This window comes from Rhipicephalus microplus, chromosome 9 (genome assembly GCF_043290135.1).
Source record: "Rhipicephalus microplus isolate Deutch F79 chromosome 9, USDA_Rmic, whole genome shotgun sequence".
NCBI lineage: Eukaryota > Metazoa > Arthropoda > Arachnida > Ixodida > Ixodidae > Rhipicephalus > Rhipicephalus microplus.
Genome location: NC_134708.1, coordinates 126817616 through 126840044, shown reverse-complemented (window position 1 = coordinate 126840044; position 22429 = coordinate 126817616). Strand labels below are relative to the sequence as shown.

The following is a 22429-nucleotide window of genomic DNA, read 5'->3' as shown; positions in this document are numbered from 1 at the left end:
TTCTGGAGAGCATAACCATGCCTTCAGCGTTAAAAAATGATGATGGCACAACCTGGTTAGTATTGAGGAACGAAAGAGGTTAGGAGTCCTTGTAGCGTTGGAAGGTCGGATGTCTCATGCGTTGGAAGTTGAGTCGTGGCTGCGACAGACGCTTTGCTTCTAAAATGCGTGCTCGTGGACGGATTGTGACGGCGTGATGCCTGTGGGCTGGCAGTATGCAAGAAGTGCTTCCGCATCTTTCTTGGCGTTTTGCGTGGTGCTGCGGTCTTTGTAACTGCAGGCGCAGGGAGCGTCTCTGGCGACTTTCCTCTGTGCGAAAAAATTTGACGTCTTCGAATACTTTTTGGGTTAGAATTCCTGTTTTCCGCTGTTCTTCAATTGGTGAGTATGCTTCCGTTGAATTTCGGGTTCGTCGATGCCTTCGTTGCAGTCTATTTTGTTGTCGCATGAGGTTGCGCGCTTGGCTATGCTTGCTTTGCTGATGCTGCTCAGGAGATGGCTGTAGTGGCAAGCCTTCCGGAATGGGACATTCATTTACTTTCAGGTTTGAAGCGTCCTGTAGACAGCTGATGCATGGTGAACAGGTTTCTTGCTCATCGGGCATGGTTGGTGGTGCGTCATTATTGCTAGCCTGCTCTTCAGAGGCTTTGGTGACGGGTTTCATGAAGGGCGCATCCAAAAGACAACTGTGTACGAGGTTTGATGTATCATGTACTTCTGAATAGGTTCGATTCTTGGATTGGCGACCACTGCATGAGGGAACCGCATGTGACGTCACCAGGTTGAAAATGCAAATTTTGGCAAGTCTGTGGTGCCGTGGAAACGAACTCTTGCGACAAAAAACATTCAGAGTTGACAGATAGTTCATCAGGGGCTTCTTCTTCGTGGCTCACTATGAGTGGTTCTTGCGCCTGGTAGCATGCGACTTTCGATGCGTCTGAGCCTTCTGTGTTTGGAGTTTCTGGTGGCTGCGCACTGGACGGCAACACCGCAAAAGGGGTAGTTCGGTAAGGTTTGAGTTGTGAATGGCCCTCTTTCTGTGCAACTAACGAAGCGTGCTGTTCTGGCGCATGAATCTGGGTGGTAAGTCCAGGGCTTGGCGTAGCATCGTCCGAGTTCCGCAGCTCTATCTCGACCATTGTGAGCGTGCTAGATGTGAGATGGACATTGTGAGTCACGAAAGAGCCAAGCGATGAAAAACCAGGAGGCGGGCCAAGTCTGCGAGATGGGGAGTAAGCTGCTCCAATGCGTGAAGACTGATTTTCACTCTTTGAGTCATCTTGGCGTTGTTTGGTATTTTCCCCATGTGTCAGCTGGTCTACCATGAACAAGGCGTCCTTATGACACGAATAGTGACCGTTAGGAGCCTTTGAAGAGCTGAGTCGTAGAAAACCAGGTGGTGGACCATGTATGCCTGACGATGAGTGAACGCCATCAGGTGGTTGGGCAACGTCTCGGGTGATATGCTGAAGCGATGACTTCGCAAATGCCGACTTTCGTGCAGAAGGGAGGCGTGCTCGATGGCTTTGTTTTTCCCAAAATACGCGTTGTCGTCTGCCACTGAACTCGTGTGCCACTTCATCTTTTGTCAGAGTGAGAATCTTGTTGTGCGTTCGAATGGTTGAAGACTGCCTGTAAAATTGACGACTGAGTGCAGTTGTCTGTGGATGGTGGGTTACAAGCAAGCCTTCGTCGTAGTCGTTATCGTATTTTTTAAACCAAACGATCATTTCTTGTTTTATCTTTTGCCAAGACTCATCGTTGTCGAATATGTGGGTGAGGTAAAATTTAAATGCCTCACCGGTGACGTAGTCGCTGAAGTTCGTAACCATTTCCCGTTCCGACCAAGATGCAGCGGTTGCGTGGTGCTCGAACAGGTCGAACCAGTCCTGTACAGGGCCATCGTCCGCTGCTCCGGTGTACTTGGGGATGGGAAGGTCGTCTGATGGTGCTTTCATAATGCTGGTCTTGGTGTAGTGTTGGGTTGTACTTTCGTGGTCCACGTTCGGTCACTGCGTCTTGCTGAGACGTTCGGAGATGGTGGCTGGTTGATGAAGTGGCCGCCAGGTCTTCATCCTGTCGACTCGTGTGACGCTACGATGAATGGGCGACGTGGCCTGGCTCATACGCCACGTTTTTTCTAAAAGCACTTCTTCCTCATCTGCTTCTACCAACCGTCGCTACCTTCTTACGTCACACAGACACACACACACACACACACACACACACACACACACACACACACACACACACACACACACACACACACACATATATATATATATATATATATATATATATATATGTGTGTGTGTGTGTGTGTGTGTGTGTTTGTGTGTAAAAGGCACGAAGAAAACTAGTTCAGAAAACGATTTCAAGACACGATACCACAAATTCGAACAAGCGATGTCTTACCCCTCAATATGCTGTGTTAACAAGGGTGCTCTTCATTTTTTAATTTAATGCACACTCAAAAACAAGTATATAGACTCCCGAAACCATGAACAAACATGTCAACAGTCTGATTTCGTCAGGTGCTGTTGACATGAACGTAATTAAGGGTTATCAGAGGTTCCAACCTTGGCAACCATTCTGGTAGCTCCTCCTGTGTTTTGCTACACTCAATGACTGAAGACATGCATCGGGTAAAATAAATTACTGCTGGCTTCGCATCCGGATTGAAGTGGTATACGGTCATTCGTGCACGCCTTATACAGAGGAGAACAGTCAACATCACTGCATCAAACGGGACCCCGTCTTCGTTTTTTTTACGGCGAGATACGTTATCTTGTGTACATCTAGTGGATGGTCTTTCATTATGGTCCTCTGCAAAATGTCGCGAAAATGTACGACGTGCCGTTAGTGCAAAAAACTTAGTCTATTGGTTTTGGCTTCGTAGATATCAAGCAGTGTGAACTCCACAATGTAAAACAGCCCCAATCTCTCGTGAATGTTTTCATGGTAGTGTTCCTGCTCGTAACCCCCCGAAAAATGTGTTAACACCTGTCAGTACCTGGATGTTTTCAACCCACTTCAGAGCATCTTGTCCTGGTATTCAACCGTATTTGACTCTGCACAGTGGTACTGGCAAAACCATATCACATACGTCTTTGTACGCCAACGTGTCGCGTGGACCTATCATTGTGTACGCACACGTAATACTTGTCAACACGGCCTCATCACGTGTGAGGCCCAAGGGACTGTTTTACGTTCTCCCATAATAGAGTACCTAGTACTCGAAATTGTTAGCCACTTTTTATAAACACTCAATTCTTTTCTTCTCACACTTGATAGATAACCCCCCAAGAATGAACTAATGAAAAACATACACCATCTACCTCTTCCTTGACATAGCCACACAACGTCATGGGCCTGCTATACGTTGTGATACGAAGTTCTGGTAAGGCAGTGCCTAACCTGAGTTAGTATAATTTAAGCAAAAATAAATCTCTGACACCACGTCGATGATCTATTTTCAGAGAGCAAAACTAATTGTCGCACAAAGAGTTGCGCCAAATCCAGACTACCATCCTTCACACGCCTCAACGAATTGGTTTGGTTGCACCTTTGCCTTTAAGAGCGCCATTACGAGCCCCGTATGAAATCTACGAACACTCTGTGCAGCCTTCGCACGTTGACTCTTGAAGAATGTAGCACCTGCACAACATACCCCAGTTCAGTGATCAAAAACATATTTCCCACAGTTTCCCTTGCAAAACTAGACAAATTCGTGCCTTGCCGCTTGTCTGTTAACTACATCGTCACATCAACGCTTTTGTTGGACACGACCAATACTCTCGCTACCTTCATAGAATTCTAGCGCTACAGCAAGGAATGTTGTCGGTGCTTCTTTCCTGTACACATGCGCAAAATTGTCCGGCTTTGAGGAACACCTACCATGCAAAAGCCCAAGAGATTTCCCCTATTTCACACACTCCCTGTGACGTTACAAAATTATTTGACGACACTTATCTTTTCCTTTACACTATCTTTATTCGTACAACACACCACACTATCAACTGAATATGCCAACAGGTTAACTTCCACTGCCGCCAAGCTGAAGCCATGAATTCGACAGTTTTGACTTATCGCCAAGCACATCACTTCGGTGTCTGCACAGAACGCATTACTGGAATGGTGATCTTCAAAGTCTGAATAATAACTGAAGGTGTTATGCAATTCTGGTACTTCACTGCCTCCCTGATTATGGGACCGACATTATTAATGTTGCGAGTTCTCAAATATCACAATCATGAAGTGAGAGAAGAAGAGGGAGAAGACATATTGAGGTTCTCGTTGACAATGGCCGCCATTTTTGCTGCTTAGTACTTTTTTTATTGTATATACCCCTACATTGACCAAACTACTTGTTCGGTATGCCATGGAAGGTTCATCGAATTTTGTTTAAAGAAAGACTTCATTCCCCGTGAAGTACTGCTACCGTTAACACCGCAGGAACTGCACCTGCGGTGTTCGAACGTCGCAGGTTCGGTTCCTGCCCACGGCAAGTCATCTTTTCAACCACTTTTCTTTGTTCACATTTGCATTACAATTCGGTCTCATAACTTCCCCTATACTTTCCTTGGCATTATTTTTTCTTAGATATTATATTATTGTAATAATATAATATTGTGATATTATATTATTATTCAGTACACAATTTTTTCCCTAATATATTAACGAGGGTCTCGTACTGGCATCCTTGTATACGAGGGACTGTTGGCCAGCAGCCAGCTCATAATAAGTTCATGTGCTAAGTGACGCCAAACAGGCTCATAAAGAGTTTAAATTCACATATATACGAAATAACTTGACTGGGGGGATAGTCCTCTGGTAGCTCAGTGGTAGAGCATCGAACGCGTTATTCAAAGCTCGCAGATTCTATTTCTGCCTACGGCAACTTATCTTTGCATCCACTTTTTTCTTTACACTTACAACAAAATTCACTCTAATAACTTCCCCCATACTTTAATTCGCCTTATTGTTGTGTGTTAGATCGTTATATAAATATATATATATATATATATATATATATATATATATATAGTTGCTGCAAGGAAGTAACGCTGGCACGACGCACGTTGGTTTTGCGCGGTATATTCTGACTGACGTTTCGGCTGGTGCACTTTGACAAAGGCTGGTCCACCAGCCGAAACGTTAGTCAGAATATACCGTGCAAAACCAACGTGTCTCGTACTCTCTCTCTCTCTCTCTCTCTCTCTATATATATATATATATATATGTATATATATATATATATATATATATGTGTGTGTGTGTATGTGCGCGTGTGTGTGTGTGTGTCAAAAAGTGTGGCAGGATCCTTGTAACCTCCGCTTAGAATATTTGGTTTGATGGTTGTTCGAACCTTAATATTTATGGAATCTACTGAATGCACGCCGGCTTTCATGCGACAAGTGCCTTCTAAAGCGACAGTTTTTGTGAAGTCAGAACATGGGTCACGTTCGGTGCCATAGTAGTCCACCGCGGAGGCCACCCGTGCCCATAACCACTACTAAAAAGAAAAATTCAGTAAATAAAAGACACGAATGACACAATGATGACACAGTTATGAAAGACTACGTCTACTCAGGACAAGTAATAACCGCGGAGCTGAACCACGAAATCGAAGTAACTAGTGGAATGAAAAAGAAGGGAGATCACATTTGGCAAGCACTCTCAAATCTTGACGGGTAGATTGCCACTGTCCCTCGAGAGGAAGGTATATAACAGCTGCATCTTGCCAGTACCTACCTACAGAGCAGAATCCTGGAGGCTTACAAATATGGTTCAACCTAAATTTCGGAAGACGCAGTGAGCGATGAAAACGAATATGATAGGTTTAACCTTAAGATACAAGCACAGAGCAGATTGCACCAGCGAACATATCGGTTTTATGGATATCATAGTTGAAATCAAGAAGAAGAAATGGACAAGGGCCGGGGAGGTAGCGGGTAGGCAGGATAACCGCTGGTCATTAAGGATAGCTGAATGGGTCCCCAGCGAAGGCAAGCGGGTTAGTAGGAGACAGAAAGTTATGTGGGCAATACTGATTGTTGGCCTAGTTGGTAGTTGCTTAATGATATGCCTTGGCCGCAAATAACACCCACACAATGTAAAGGAACACTCAACGACAAGCACAAGCCCCTTGTGCTTCTCGTTGAGTGTTCATTTACTTTGTGTGTGTGTTATTTGCGGCCAAAGCTTGTCATTAGGTGGGCAAATGAGATTACGAAGTTTGCCCGAATAAGGCACAGGACCAAGTTGAGTGGCGGAACTTGGGAGATGCCTTCGTCCTGCAGTGGACGTACTCAGGTTGATCTGTTATTTTAAACTCAAGCCGTTTCTGTTATTTTAAACTCACTGTCTGCTAATTGACAAAAGAAACTTCAATCTATTTTTACGTCTTTGCTTGTGCGGTGCCTCCAGATCACAAACTTTTAACATTTCTGTGACTGAGTGTTTTTGCTTAAATCTTGAGTATTTAAAGCGAGCCGCAAACCATTGTACGCACTCAAGTTAACTTACCAGCCCATTTTGGTGGTGACTACAGACAATACTGGCATATTCTATTATCGGCCTTCTAAAAGTTTTCAAATCAAGAAGCTTTAAGTCCATACTTTCTCCGTGCAGCTTTTTGTATAAAATACGACTTCTGTGAAGCCCTAGAACACACTTTATTAATAGGTGTATGCCACTTTAGGTATTCGTTATTGTGATACTAAGCTACCTATACCCATCAACTGTCTACAAGGTACCATTCCTGATACATTAGTAAAGAAGAATTATTAATGTTTTCTAGAAATGTTGGCAACAGTAGATTTGAAGTTATTGATGCCTATTCCCAAAGCTTTACACCTTGAGTGTGTTTCCTTTATTATAGCGTTTATGTAATGAATTATTTTAAAACATAAAAGGAACAGCCAGGCGTCAGACAATGCGAGTTGCGTAACGAGTGGGTAGTCCGATGCTTCAACCCGCGAGAAAACTTATTCTTGTTCACCTATTCGCGACTCTAGCAATCATGCGGCACCTAGCGGCAATATAGGGAAGCTGCGTACTGCATAGAGAAGCTGGTCCAAACAGTCCAAGCGCCAGTGTTATACGGTAAGAGTACGGTAGGATGGTGCCACCCATGAAGAAAAAAACGAACGGCCAAGCTGACTTCTTCTTTCCAGTTGAGGCCCCAGTGTTAAGTTGTTATCTCGAAACTATTAAATGACCATTGTATCCAGTGATTACATGTCGCTGCGGTGCCCAAAGTATGTAAAGGAATTTCGCAGAGACGCGGTGCGCCATGTGCATTACACACACAACGCGACCACTTGAAGAACGCCGCTCGCGCTTGCAGGACCCCTGGGGCCGACTAAAATAAGATTCTCAGCGTCAACAGCCCCCCCCCCTCCCTACAAAACTGCGCCAACTGCACTCTGCCTACAGAAAACTCCATATTTATGTTAGCGACAGCGGACGCGGTGACCTCTGTGAATCCGCCATGCTGCAACTCCGCAGTGCCCTCTCAAGGTCATTTGAGTTGCGAATTATAAGCTGTGGCACATACCCACCTCGGGCATAATTGTTCATCGTCGTTATCCACAGCATAAAAATTGAACAAGACTCGTAACACGTGTGCAGCGGCTATCATGCTTCTCCAAAGAATTAAGAAGGATAGCATAGTGAATGCTGTCCTACTACACAATGATTATTCATGGCGTAGTAGGTACCGAGCAGTGTGCTTGTAGCAGTTACCAAAAAGTGTTTCGAAAAGCCTCTGAAAGGCCAATCTTTCAGCATTTGCTGTGACTGTGCTGCGCTTCCACGCAGGCCTGGTGTTTTTTTCCCTGCTATTTAAGTACTTATGGGTATACTAGAAAAGCAATCCAGCGCTAACACCTAAAAGCTGCTTCATATTATTTCGCTCGTTTGCTTACTGCCATACGTGGTTCACGCCTACTATAGTAGATAACTGCGTATCAATAGCGCAAATGCCGATGCTTATAAAAAATTTAAATGCACAGCTTATAAACCATTGGTCAGAAAAAAACAATGGTGTCCAAAATGATGAAAAGACTTGTCATAAAGTAAATAAAATATTTTCGCAGCAAGGCACGCATGCGCGTGACAATGTGTCAACGAGTGAGCTCCCAACGACAGAACACTCGGAAGCAAAGGTTCAGCCCTACTCGGTATAAGTATTCTGCGAACGTGTTTTGACAAGAGGCGTTAATTAATTACTACGAGGTCAACGAAGAGGGATCGCCACCAAATAATTTTGTCGCAAATAATAGTTTAAGATAAGTACTTCAGAGATTAATTTCGTGAAGAACACTTGAGTCTTTTATACAGGGTAAGCTTGCGCGCGAACAAAATATAAGGTTTTGGTGGTTATATACAGCAGTTCATAGTTGAACTATGTGTCATTAGTGCCTCTTGAAAGTACAGATGTATTAAGTAATAAGATCCGGCCAGTACGTGTCGCAAGACTTGTAACAATAAACACAGTCCTAAAGGTACCAGGTATAAATGAATTTATTTAAGGTTATCTGAGAGAGAATGGGTGAATCGTACCTCGTTGCATGAGTGAAACATGTAAGGCAGATAATGAAACCTGAGAATATATATATATATATATATATATATATATATAAATATATATATATATATATATATATTATATATATATATATATATATATATATATATATATATATATATATGTATATATATATATATAAGTAGTTATACATAACAGATATACCGGGTGTTCAAAATTAAGCTTTATGATTTTTTTAAAATTAGGCGCTCGAAGGCACGTGAGAACCACTTGTGCAAATAAGTTAAGCGGCCAGGGGGACAGAAAGTTAGATGATAATTATCGCTGTCAGCAGCCCAATTAACTAAAATTAAATAATTAACTTTTTACTGGCTGCGGTAAGTTGGCATGTTTATATTGAAAAAATGTAGGCAGTGGTGTTTGTACACAGTTTCAGTTGGAAGATTTTTTCTAGCACGCCTGTGTTCCGAGATATCCGGCTCCAAAGTTTAATTGTCTTTCGCACGATTACGCATGCAAGAGGGTGAGGGTCCGCGCAAAGCTCCTCCCTAAAGTGACGCATCTGTTGCGTGTGGTGTTTAGTGTGTGAAGAGGGTGGAAGCGTAGGCATAGGTGATAGCAATTACCCTTGCCCTCTTCGGCCGGCGAAATCAAAATGTGACAGCGCGGTGCGCCATGAGCCTTACGCATGATCCTGATGAACGCGATAACAGGAGACCATTTTTCGCGACGTTTTTTCGTGACTTTAGATCACACTGAGACATCTTCTTGTGAACGCGTTAGCAGGACCGTCCTGCACTAGGGTGCCTCCGGTTAGAGCACAGCGTCTCTGCATTGAAGGTCTACCAAGGAAATCCACGTGGAGTCCTTTCGAGCTAATATGGCTGCTTCTGGCGTGAGGTATTCTACCAAAGTAAAAGTAGACGTGGTGCTTGCAATGGCTGAAATGAATGGCAACGCTTCGTTAGCAATGGAGCTTTACGCGTCTCGCCACCCACACCGTCCCCTTCCAACAAGGCCCACTTTCACAAACCTGTTTCGACGCTTCTGCACAACAGGCTCTGTCCACCTTCCGAGACGGACCAGGAAGGCAATCGTCGATGAAGACTTTGAAATCGACGTTGTCGCGTGCGTAACCTCGATGCCAGAGCTCAGCATCCGACAGATTGCCGATCAGTGCGGTCGCAGCATCGGAACAGTCACAAATGTTTTAAGAAAGCACAAGTTCCATCCATATCACGTTTACCTTCATCAGGACCTAAATGAGGCGGACTTTGAAAGGCGAGTTGACTTCTGCAATTGGGGCCTCATCAAAACTGATCAAGAAAATGACTTTTTGCACAGAATAATTTGGACTGATGAAGCTCGGTTTTGCCGAAATGGAAGTGTTAATCTTCACAACGCCCATTATTGGGCACAAGAAAACCCACACTGGCTGAGGCAGCACAAGCATCAAGTTCGCTGGAGTGTGAATGTGTGGTGCGGCATACTCGGGGACAGGATCATCGGACCTCACTTTTTTGAGGACAACTTGAACGGAAAGATGTACACAGAAGAAATATTAGGTGTTGTCATTGATGATCTTGTCTGCAGTCTTTCCCTGAATGACCTGCGCCAAGTATGGTTTCAGCACGATGGAGCACCACCACATTTTTCTACCAGGGCGAAGAACTGGTTGGACAGACGTTTTCCACAACAGTGGATTGGGCGCGCAGGAGCGATGTTTTGGCCACCAAGATCACCTGACCTTTCTCCGCTCGACTTTTTCCTTTGGGGCTACGTTAAAGATCGAGTTTACGTAACAGAGCCCAGCGATGTTAATGACATGAAGGACAGGATAACATCTGCCTGTGCGAGTATTCCTGCAGAAGTACTGCGCCGAGTCATCGAGTCGACGCGACAGCGGTTCATGCTTTGCGTTGCTGCCGAAGGCAGGCATTTTGAACACTTTTTGGGGCATTGACGTCTTGAGAGGTGAAGAGTTTCGATGAGATTTGTGCATGACCGAAATATGCTTATGTAGCAGCAGGAAATATGCGTTAGCAAGGATAAAACTGTTTCAGTTATTATTGGTGGAGTTGTTGCTCTTGTTTCAATAAAAGTTACAGTACTCGGACATCAGCAGTCACGCTATTCGCGTAGCCCAGGCAACGACCACGCATGCTTCTCTAGTGATTATTACGCACGCGCACTGGCATCCAGATTCTCCGCTCGCACCATTATCTCGGCATGGTATCTGCCACTATCGTTAGAGGCTCTGCAGTTGCGTGTTACGACACTGGTTGCAAGCGTTCTTCGATTTTTGATTTCGACGGCCGAAGAGGGCAAGGGTAATTGCTATCACCTATGCCTACGCTTCCACCCTCTTCACACACTAAACACCACACGCAACAGATGCGTCACTTTAGGGAGGAGCTTTGCGCGGACCCCCACCCTCTTGCATGCGTAATCGTGCGAAAGACAATTAAACTTTGGAGCCGGATATCTCGGAACACAGGCGTGCTAGAAAAAATCTTCCAACTGAAACTGTGTACAAACACCACTGCCTACATTTTTTCAATATAAACATGCCAACTTACCGCAGCCAGTAAAAAGTTAATTATTAAATTTTAGTTAATTGGGCTGCTGACAGCGATAATTATCATCTAACTTTCTGTCCCCCTGGCCGCTTAACTTATTTGCACAAGTGGTTCTCACGTGCCTTCGAGCGCCTAATTTTAAAAAAATCATAAAGCTTAATTTTGAACACCCGGTATATATACATATAGGAGATATATATTGTGCAGTTTCAGGGGTGCTATAGTAATTATCTTAGAGATTTTAAAAAAGAAGTAACCAACAGATAACGAAGCCAAGGGCACCATAGAAGATTTGAATTCTACTGTTATAAATGTTTAGCAGTTATGATAATGATTTGAAGTAAAATATGTTAAAAAAACAAGTAGATGAATAGACGACGTGCCACCAACAGGAACTAAAGCTGCAACGTTCCAGCAGGGCTCACGATGCTCTTCCCAATCGAGATACGGCAACGGTCCTCTCCTCGTCAACATTGTCAAGCATTTATGTGCATGCCAACCCATGAGTGCTATTCTGCGCCACTCGTAGGCATGATGGCGGGTACAGAACTATGTTTTTAGCTGACTAGTGTCAAGTAGCACGTGGTCTTTTAAACAGCAGGCAGCTCATGAACGAGCCTTCTGTTAGAAGTAATGTCACAGGGATGTGACGTAGAAAAAGGCACTGTTTAGTTCATCCAAGACTTAACTTTCCCTCGGGTGAACCTGTGCCCGGAAAAATGAAAAGGCAAGACAGAAGCAATTAACGCGACACACTGAGGGCGGTGATCAGGGCACCGGTGTTCGGACTACAATTATCAGAATAATGCGTCGTATTTTACGTAGGAGCCACTGAATCTTACAGCATTGACGCTGGTGCTGGTGTAAGGTCTCAGAAAACTTGATTATTCCACGTCTTGCGCACAGTGTTAACAAAACAATCATCAACAGTCGTGAAGCTTCTCAAACACTGCAGCGTGGTCGTCGCCGGGCGTTGCTATCAGTCTTTTAAAGTGAAACCCGAATGATTCGAATAAACAAGCGCAACAATATCACGCCTTCAAGTAAGATGCGAGAGCTTAAAGGTAATTTTTGTCTTTGTAAGACCACATGCCACGCTCAGTTGTACACTCGTATGGAGATGATATGTTACGTCATGCATCCGCTAATAATTGTTATACGGAGTCAGTCATGGCTAGCAGCTGCAATGACTGAGCCTGGCCTGTGAGCATGCGGATAAATGCATGGCACAAGAGGACGACGGCGAACGCATATGGACCGGTAATATACGAGATGATTTGTCCGAAGTTTGAAGGTTTGTCCCTGAGGGCGGCAAGTTGTCTTTTCATTCACTTGAATTTCTCTATACGTATATCAAAATAGCTACAATTAATAGAGTACTATAATTGCTTTACCTTCCTTGACTTCATGAAGAGTAGGTTTTCGTCATTCGTGTTGGAATATTATTTCATTGTTGTTTGGATAGGCAATGAACCTAACTAAACACTTCGTTATTGCGGTAGGCATTGCTGAATTCACTTATCACCGGGCCATTGCTTCCTAATTGTTATAGTGTACACTAGGCACAGCTGCTGCTGCCAGGTGTTTTCTTGGTAGCGTACGTGAATGATTTGAGGGGGAAATTTACACAATACAATATTGCGCGTCGGCAAGATATGTGCAATAAAAGATAACTAATAAATGGTGTCTTTGAGAGCCAGTACAAGATATATCATTAATCAAACATCCAACAAGCCAACAGAGAGAGTTCTTTAGAGCTTCACGTTCCTGAAAAATTTAGAACATTGCATATGCACTGTTTAACGCTTTTAGCCGCTTTTTATGGAATGGGTGATGTTTGCACAACACAGATGTTAACAGCAAGATTGCCTCTAAAGGTACGCTTGAAAGACGTCATTTAAGTTTATCTGCATATGCAACGGAAGAACTGCTAAGCCTACTTGCGTTTAGTGACATCTTGAAAGATTTCAGTTTTAAAGTGCTTTCGCAACAGCACTGCGCTATAAATGGGGAAGGTCTCTCGAAAGTTAGAACAAAAGCTCTGAGACCAATTTGTTGCTCAAGATATGTCTTTTCACACTGTCTAGACGTACTTGTGCTACTGTTGCTTTGTATATGAAGGCTTCCTTGTGCACTTCAACAAGGGCGTGTGTACAAGCGACGAAGAATTCTATTTCTCCCAGAATAGCATATTGCTCTCTTTTCAGCGCGAACAATAAGTGGACCTGTCATTTCAACTTCCACCGATGACACCAGCACAATTGTTTCATCTGCAGAAAAACGCCTTCGGGCGCAGAGATCTACGTGCGCGCAGTTGCTATAAGCTCGTAGTTTATTTTCTCAGTTCCGCGTTCGACGAAGGTCTCGTTTCTTGACCAGGAATAGCACACCGACATCTGCTATACTGACAGGCTGAGGGAAAGCTGTGTGACTTTTCGTATTCTTCCGCAAGCCAAGTGCTTACCATTAAAAGAAGTCTTGGATACATTGATAACGTAACTAACTTTGGAGATGTAAGTATGTCAGCTCATTCTCTATGAACGATTCAGAATTACACCATTTAAGGTCCAAACCTAATAGCTTAGGACTTGCAGTTCTTGTTGAACAAGAAAGTGCTGCCTTTGAAAAAAACACAATGCTCGTCTGAACCACGCCACAGACCAAATGTTAAAATGAAGTCACTTAACCTATTATTTTGATTAAGTTGACTCTGTCAACCAGTGGTTGTGAAATGGCATTTCTCTCATTAAAAAGTTATGTTGATACCTACGAAAACAGTTCAACTTGAACCTGAAACTGCGGACGACACAGAAAACCACGGCCAAGCAGAGAAAAATTTACACGAACAGAGCAAGGCACTAAAGCCTGTTCAGTATATCAAATAGAAGCTGGAGTAGGGCACGGAGCCTGATTTCGAGCAGAAGGAATCATGGGAGAGAAAGTCATTTTGGAAGCCGAGATAATGCGGAGAGCCTACAATAGGGATAGGCCTTTGCTTTTCAGTAGATAGTCAGGAAGTTCCAATTTGGGATGCCCACGTTGATTTAGAAAGTAGGCTTCAGTTAGCTCGGCTACATAAAAAAATATGCAGCTTTAGTTACCTTAGGCATCGCCAAAGCATATAATAATGTGGAGCACTGTATTTGGATAGATTGATTAGATTACCTTGATTTTCCATCATACATAGTAGCGTGAGTTCACAATTTTCTTGCAGACAGAAAATTTTATTGTCTTAAAGATGGGTTTTCATCATCTACTCATACCCAAACGAGGGAAGTACCGTAGGTAATGAGCACCATTCCACGTAAGCAGGATATAACAACCTGTGTTTTTGCAAACGATATCGCATTTTTTTTTTTGCAATGGCAGATAACATTCAGACCTTATATGAACGGCTGCAAACTTACCCTAGTATATTGGAGAGCTGGCTTGATGGCAACTGCTTTCTACTTAATTCGAGTAAATGCGCTCTCCTTGTTTTCCCGCTGCAACAGTCTGTGAACACCTCTCTGTCTTACCATCATGAAAATATACCACAGGTGGAATCTGGTAAATACCTTGGAGTATTTTATCACACATCGCTTAAATAGCAACCTCATATCGAATATATCACAGGAAAAGGTGTGCGGGCCATTGGCATATTACATAGGCTAAGCAACTATCGCATATGTATGAGAAGAGACACATTGGTATTGATATATCGCATGTACGTTTGTCCCATTTTGGAATTTGGTTGTGTACTTTTCTCTGGAGTTCCAGCTTATAAGTTGCGGCTTCTAATTCTTCTCGAAAGAGAAGCTTTGCGCTTATGCCTTGGCCTTCCCAAAACTGTTGCTAACAATGTGTTGTATCTCGAATCGAGGGTCCCTCCGCTTTCTTGCAGAATTCGCCTTCTCACTGTTCAGACATTCTCAAGAATTTATGAGTCACCATTAGGACATTCAGAAAAAGCCTTTATTTACACCCTGAAATCATTTTTTGCTGCTACATGGCCGCGATTTCACACCCCACAAAATATATTTGTGCAAAATTTACTGGAGCCTCTAAACGTACGTATATGCGACATCATACCGAGTCGTAATAATTCAGCTCTGGTGGAAATTAAGTTTGGCGACATTTTTCCTAATACTGCCAAATTACTTCCCTATAATATTTTGGATGGTTTACTACACGATCACCTACGCAGTATTACAACGAACGTTATTATTGCTACAGAAGCATCGCAATATGATGAAAAGTCAGGGGTTGGTATTTTCAGCCCGATTTTATATTGGATTTATTCCCTTCGACTACCTGATTTCATACCCGTTTTTATGGCAGAATTTCCGGCAGTAGTGCTCGCCTTACGCAAGTTAGATACAGCAATCACATCAGCTGTCATAATAACATATTCTTTATCTCTCTGTGCGGCACTTTCTGTTGGTGCTGATAATCAAGTAACAAAGGCGCTCCGTGCACTAGTACCTGCACATTTCAGAAAAGTACGATTAGTTTCGGTGCCTGAACATAAAGGTTTATTTCTAAATGAAATAGTCGATCCCTTAGCTAAGTCGCCAATCAACAAATCGATTCTACCGCACTGTCCATCATCCGCTTATGTTACTGCTGCTCGATTCCGCAGACATACGCTTATGGAAGTCTTTAAAGGTTCAGCACTGACAAACTGTACAGAATTTCGCCATTTGTTATATCCCTGGCGAAGAGACTTTTGCCGCACTCGTAAACAAGAAGTAGCTATCACAAGGCTCCGTTGCCGGCTGCCAAATCTAAATTTCTATAAACACAGGTGTGTTCAGGCACCTTCGCCACTGTGCGCGTTTTGTGATGAACGGGAAAGAATAGATAATTTCTTTTCGACCTGCAGGTGGTTTAACGCATTACGAAAATCCCGTTTAGGACTACCTTTACGCGGTATTGGTATGGACTTATCTGTGCTTGTCATTTTGTCTTTTGGAGGTTCCATTTCTGGTTTCTCTAATGCGACAGTATGCGCAGCCGTCCGGGACTATACTGATGAAACTAATAGGTCGACTAATTAACCAGTTTCATTATCCCAACATGTACGCATAATTATATACGTATAAAATCAGAATATTGCTCTGTTTTAAGAAAAAATTCGTTCATGTAAATATTTGTATGCATTACATTGAGCACCACACTTTCCTAGGCTATCGGTAATCTTTCTGTTATACCTCCATCATTCCAAATCTGAACAGTAATTTTTAAAACCACTCGATTCTTGGCCAGGCCCCCATAGTGGGTATGCGCCACTATCAATAGGTGAAAAACAACAACAGTATTTGCAAAAGTGAGGGTGACGGTTATTTCGCTGTCAATGCCGAAGAGCAAGAAGCTATTACACCTGAGTAAATGCAACCAAGAGATTCACAAAATACGTGATTTTCCTAAGTTCATTGTCTTCAAGTGAATACTTTTTGTTAAGAAGCACAATGAGACTGTTTGATCGACAACCAAATGCTTTCTGGCACGAGTTTGTACACAAAAAAATGACTTTTCTTTTTGCGCGTTCATGCCTAACTTGCAAAGGTACGGATGCCTGAGGAGCGGAAAACATGTCGTGAAAGAGAGAGGAGCAGAAGAGGACATGAAGCAGCGCTCTTTATTTCTCTTCTGCTCCTTCCTTTTTCATGATAACCATATCAAAGCAAGATATCTACATGTGCGCAGTTGATATGGCGGTAAACAGTTTAACAAAGCGGCAGAGAACGCTGTACTTAATCATTCGAGTTTCAATATTTTATGTTCATCGATGAAATTATGCTGTTTATGAGCTTCCTATAGGATGGACATTATCCAACGCCAGCACATCACACTACGACAGCTATCAGGCTACTATCGTGGTGTATTTCAAAGCAATTTTTTGAGTATTTCTATTATCCCCACTTCTTTTATATGCTCCAGTGCCAAGTAAGAAAAAACGTGGCAATGCTTCGAACTCATAAGGACTCCTTCACGTATCTGTTCACAAACTTCACATATCCATTAATTAACAAACTGCTCATAGACATGGCTGCGATCCTTACGTTCATTCGCTAACATGAGTCGTACAGACACTGCGAAATTGGCCAAGTATCGGAGTTGTGAATTTCGAAGTGATAATTTCAAGTATCATACAGTGATGAAAAAGAACGGGAATTGCGAAGCAAAGCAAACACATAAACGAGACACTGAATGAATTGGTTATTTGCGCTTAAGACCAGTCAGCTTAATAGTTATTCTGAACCGAACAAACAAAGTCATCGCGCTGCATCTTTGATTTATGCCTCTGGCTCACGTCTGGCTTTTATCACGTGTGTTTTTTTTCTCGGGACTGTTTTTGGTAGAGCCAGCTAAGCCACTAACTCATGATAAGGCTGTCAGCTTAAAGAGGGCAACTGATATTATTCTATTGTCTGATGTCTGAAGTGCCATTGTGAATATTCACGAGCACACTAGGAAGTTTGTTACAGTAGTAGTAGGCTTTTGTATTTACCTTGTCGCTTTGTTCCCGGTTTTCATGAATTCTATACTTCAGTGGTTGGTATCATTGGGATTGCGCCCCTGTATTCTGGTTGGGCACTACCGTAATACTAGTACGGATGACTTGTTACGGCGTTTTGGTGCGAATACTTAGGTTTCGTCGAAAATTAGAACTGCAGTGTGAACTGCGCACCACACCACAAACAACAGAAGTAAAGACAAGCGTTGTATTTGCGATGGTGCCTGGTAGTGAGGCCCGCACTTCGGCGTTGATTTGCCCTGTTGTTGTCTGCAGATTAGTTTTGGTACGTAGCTGCTTAGGGTCTCGGCTTGTGAGCGCAAAATGTCGTAACAATGCGTCGTGGAGTCATGGTGTGCGGTGGTCTAGTGGCTAAGGTACTCGGCTACTGACCAGCAGGTCGCGGGATCGAATCCCGGCTGCGGCGGCTGCATTTCCGATGGAGGCAGGAGTGTTGTAAGCCTGTTTACTCAGATTTGGGTGCACGTTAAGGAACCCCAGGCGGTCGAAATTTCCAAAGCCCTCCACCACAGCGTCTCTCATAATCATATGGTGGTTTGGGACGTTGAACCCCCAATCATTTTTTTCAATGTCCATTACCAGCATTGAGGTAATGCTTTTCGAGGAGAGGGAATGATGCCACAGGTAAATGGGTATGAGCTATCAAATGTATCCTGAGCTCACTTGGAATTGGAAAAGGAAGAAAACGTTGCTTTTTTCTTGATCTTTATTGTTAAGTTTTTCCAACGTCTTTACGTGTCTACTATTTCTGCTCTTAATTTATTTGGGTCACATTGCAAGGCCTTCTGGCCCTGAAGCAGCTTTTCAAATAATTTTTTTGTGTAGGTGCAGGGTAAACTTGCACATCATCTCACAACAGCAACTTGAGCATAAACACACTTTCATAAGCAATGCTCAAGCACAGTTTGGGGCAAGGCAGGAACACAAGTGCAGGACAGCCACTTCAAAATGTGCTTTAATCAGAACTAGTCCGCAGTACTAAGAACAGTTTCCTGCTTAGCCCAATGAACTTGTGGGACATCTGCTTTATATCCTCGACTGTTGATGACGCAATACCACGTTGTTCATTATGTGTCACCAGCAGTTCCACGCCATCATGAAATTAGCCAGTTAATATGATGACGAGACCAAATTTAAAAGCTTTGTATGCTTCGTTGGCTTGGGTAGCCTAGTGGCACAACCGACTAGTCGTTTATTTTTGATGGAGGCGAAAACGCTGTAGGCCTGTGTGCACAGATTTGGATTCAGGTTAGAGAACCCCAGGTGGTCGATATTTCTTGAGCCCTAACATATCGCGTCTCTTATAATCATACGGTGGTTTTGGGATGTTAAACCCCATATATCGATCAGTTCAACTAGCTGTTGTTAAACAAGTGACCATTTCCAGGATACCCCACAGTGGGAGAAACATTTCCTGTTTTAGGTATGCATTGGTTCACAGCGTCAGCGCCTATAAACGCCTGATCCACGAAAGTTCTTCTCTTTCGGTGTTTTATTGCGTTTTTGAGAACGATGTTGCTGCTATCACGTGCCGTGTTTTTTTTTCTAGCGAACGATGTCGACCGCGGACGTCCAGAGAGGAACTCGAGCCAACAACAACTATCTGACGCTTCATGAGTGGAAGAAGGCTTTGCCTAGGCGTCATTATATTACACTTGTATAAATACGAAACAAATACCTAAACTGTTCAAGCAAAACTCGAAACTGCAGAGAAAAAATTTACGCAGAAGACTACAGAGCAGGATGGGGCACAGCGCCCCGTCCTGATCTGTAGTCTTCTGAGTAAATCAGTAACAGCTCATTGTTCATTGGAGGTGATCGCATATATCTACATAAGACACCACGCGAAAGAAAAAAGAAGAGAAGAAGGCTAAACGAGCACACAAAGCAATCTACCCAGCATATATCTCACAACTGGCTGATGCGAAAGTAATTGATTTTCCTTTTCCGCTTAAAGGGCACCTTACCACGTCTACATGCTTTCAAAAGTGAGACAGAAAACAAGAGGCAACACCCATTCGCGGGAGGGCTGTTCTTATTCTACCAATTTCTTTCTCCCACTAGCTCCTCGCGCCTGGGCTTCGATGCCGCATTTCGTGATCATACTTGACCATCACTGCGAGTGCGCGGACCGCTGGTAATGTCGCCGGTAGGCGACACTGACCATTTCGAAGTGGCCGAACCCGGCCATGCTTGAACTTTGCCCGAAAATTTCTCAAGGATGGTTCTCGTGGCCGGAACTGATTATGCCACCGCGTGGTCATTGGCTAATTTCCTGTGGGCGCTGTAGCGTGGCGTAAACATTGTGATGGGGTGGTTTACGACACCGACCACTCGACTCAATGATTGGCGATCAGCGAGTGTATTTTCCGGCGGGCGAGGTGAGTTCTGTCGGTGCAGTTGGCCTCTTCCGTTCTTTGTCTTGTGAAAACGTACCGAAGATGTCTCTGTCGGGCGTATTGGACTGTTGATCACCACAGATCCAATTGACATTTGGTTAAAAACAGCGCAAGACATTGCGGAATTGCAATTGTTCAATGTCGCAATGTGTTCAGTTGGCTGCGCCGCTTGTGAATGGATGAGTTATGGTGGTGGTGAAAAAGTGGCGACGAGTATGTGAGCTGATGATCTATGCACCTTATGATCTTGCGGCCGCTCTGAGGTGCTCGAAGTGTCGGCAGTCAATAAAGTGCTACAAAAATTGGAGTCGTACCACTTAGAATTTATGTCACTGGCATCGAACTCAGGCTTCACTAAGAAATCTTCAATAGTACTGACCATAGCGTCTAAGACACGTCCGCATCGTCTATGGAGGCTTCCCTCAAAAAACTTTGCGTATAACGTCCACGTGCTTGCTTTGCATTTACTGCCGTGGCGGCCAGGCATACGGGTTCGCTTGGTCGAGGCCCATCTTGTCAGCATCACTGGATATGCCTGGATCGTTGAATGTTCGGGAACCCATCGTGTTACCGGCATCCGTGTACAGATATGGGTGCGTTATTAGGGTGCTCAGTACGACACATGCCGGTTACTTCTAGTGCCCGAGTGATAAAGAGCATGGGGGAGGCTTTCCCGATGAATGTGGTAAGTAACTACTCTCGGTCACTGGCAGAGATTTCGGTGGCGTCGGTTGATGAGGGAGACTTTGAGTACATATTGAGCACGGGTGCTGTACGAAGTTCGGCTGTGCATCTATCTTATGGTGAGCTGTAGTTCGCAGTTTCAGCCTGATTGAGATGGCCTTCTTGAGCTTCCACATCGGTAGGAGATGTGTCACATACGTTGGCGGCGTGATAGCAAGTAGGGCTGAAAGGAGCAATCAGAGTTGTACACCATTCCGACCATGGCTGTCACATGATGTCATCGTAGTTGTGCTATGCCTTGGCCTCGCTTCGAAGATGGTCTATGGCAACAACCATTTCTGATAACCAGACCAGGCATAGCGAGAGTTGAGTGCATTGACATTCTCTAACCATGCGTTCACGTCGTCCTGCAATCCAGAGAAGTCCTCAAATTTTGAAGGAGCTTGAAGTGGTAAAGCAGAATTCAAAAAACAAGAGAGTGCGGACGCGAGGCAGCCCAGTTGGTATGAGAGCTGTATTAGGGCACCCCGAAGCTCCGTTTGTTGTTAGGCAGGATGGGATTCCAAGTTGTGCGAGGTGGCTACATCCAGCAGGGCGTCAGCGGCACTTAATTCCCGGCAGAATGGTAGAAAACATCGCAGAACTCGACGCTGTTGAACTCGCTCGTTGTATTTCGTGCCAAGTGGTTGCGCCCTCGTGATCCCCGACGTCAGCGCAGCTCTGGCCGACTGGGCTTGCCCTACGCCACCTCCTGACGCCGATCCCCGACGACAATGCAGCTCTGGCCGACTGGACTCGCCCTACGCTGTCTCCTGACGCCGACAAGAGCTCTCGTCGAGTTGTGCCCCGTCCCCAGAATCCTGGGACCATGCCCATCTTTTCTATCTCCTCTTTACTTCCGTCGATCACTGTCCCTGCACCTCACTCTCTCCTTCCTCTCTAATTTTTATACCTTTTAGCCCCACACTTTTCATCCCTCCTTACCCCCCCTCATCGTGAGCTACTGTGGAGGCGTCACACCCTGATGCAGACAGTTACGGGACTCACTTTTCTCTTGTTTTTCATTTAAGAACCACATAAGTTCGACGCTCTTATGACATTCACCGTGACGCGGATTCACGCAATCTCACGCAGCAAGTGCGTGGCACTGTATATTAATCCGCGTGTTGTGGTCGTTGGGCTTGCAGTATTGGGTAGCTCTTCTGAGGTAGCTTAAACAGCACTCCTCAGTGGCACTGATGAAGGCCTTGGCGAAAGGTTTTCGCAACAGGAAGTGTGAGAAGTGTCACCGGACAGCAGAAAGGTGCTCGCTGTCTTGGCGGCAACGTGTACGCCAAGGAAGCTTGAACAGCGTCATGCGGATGCTCACGCGTTGTAAAAGTCTTAGCAATAATATGGGTGTCGCGCGAAGCGTACGTGACGTTTCCATACGACCAAACATCGTGGCCTTCTCACACGAAGGTGGTAGCAAGGTTTTCGTTCGGTGGTACCATGGAACCACCAAAGAGGCCTTGGCGCCGTTGGCGAATGACTCGGCTGGTAGGTGCTACTGCAGTTCGTTCGTCAAGTTCATAATCGAGGAAGCGTGAACGACGTTCCTACTTGAGAGACCCGCGCTGCCAACGACCCGTGAGGTCATGGACAAAAGGCTCTAGCCACAAGGGAGTAGGGGCTGCTGCGAAAGCATGAAAGT

General features: G+C 44.3%; 1 protein-coding gene across 4 annotated transcripts in view; it reads left to right on the top strand.

Moving 5' to 3' along the window:
- The window catches only part of LOC119164630 (uncharacterized), a 231070-nt gene that overhangs the window by 193007 nt on the left and 15634 nt on the right, over positions 1 to 22429 (top strand). Inside the window, exon 2 of one of the 4 annotated variants that reach the window (XM_075874290.1) lies at positions 15017 to 15182. The exons of the other annotated variants lie outside the window; for them this stretch is intronic. The gene's annotated coding sequence lies outside the window, so the exon portion shown is untranslated. The remainder of the gene's footprint in view (positions 1 to 15016; positions 15183 to 22429) is intronic. 4 annotated transcript variants of the gene reach the window in all.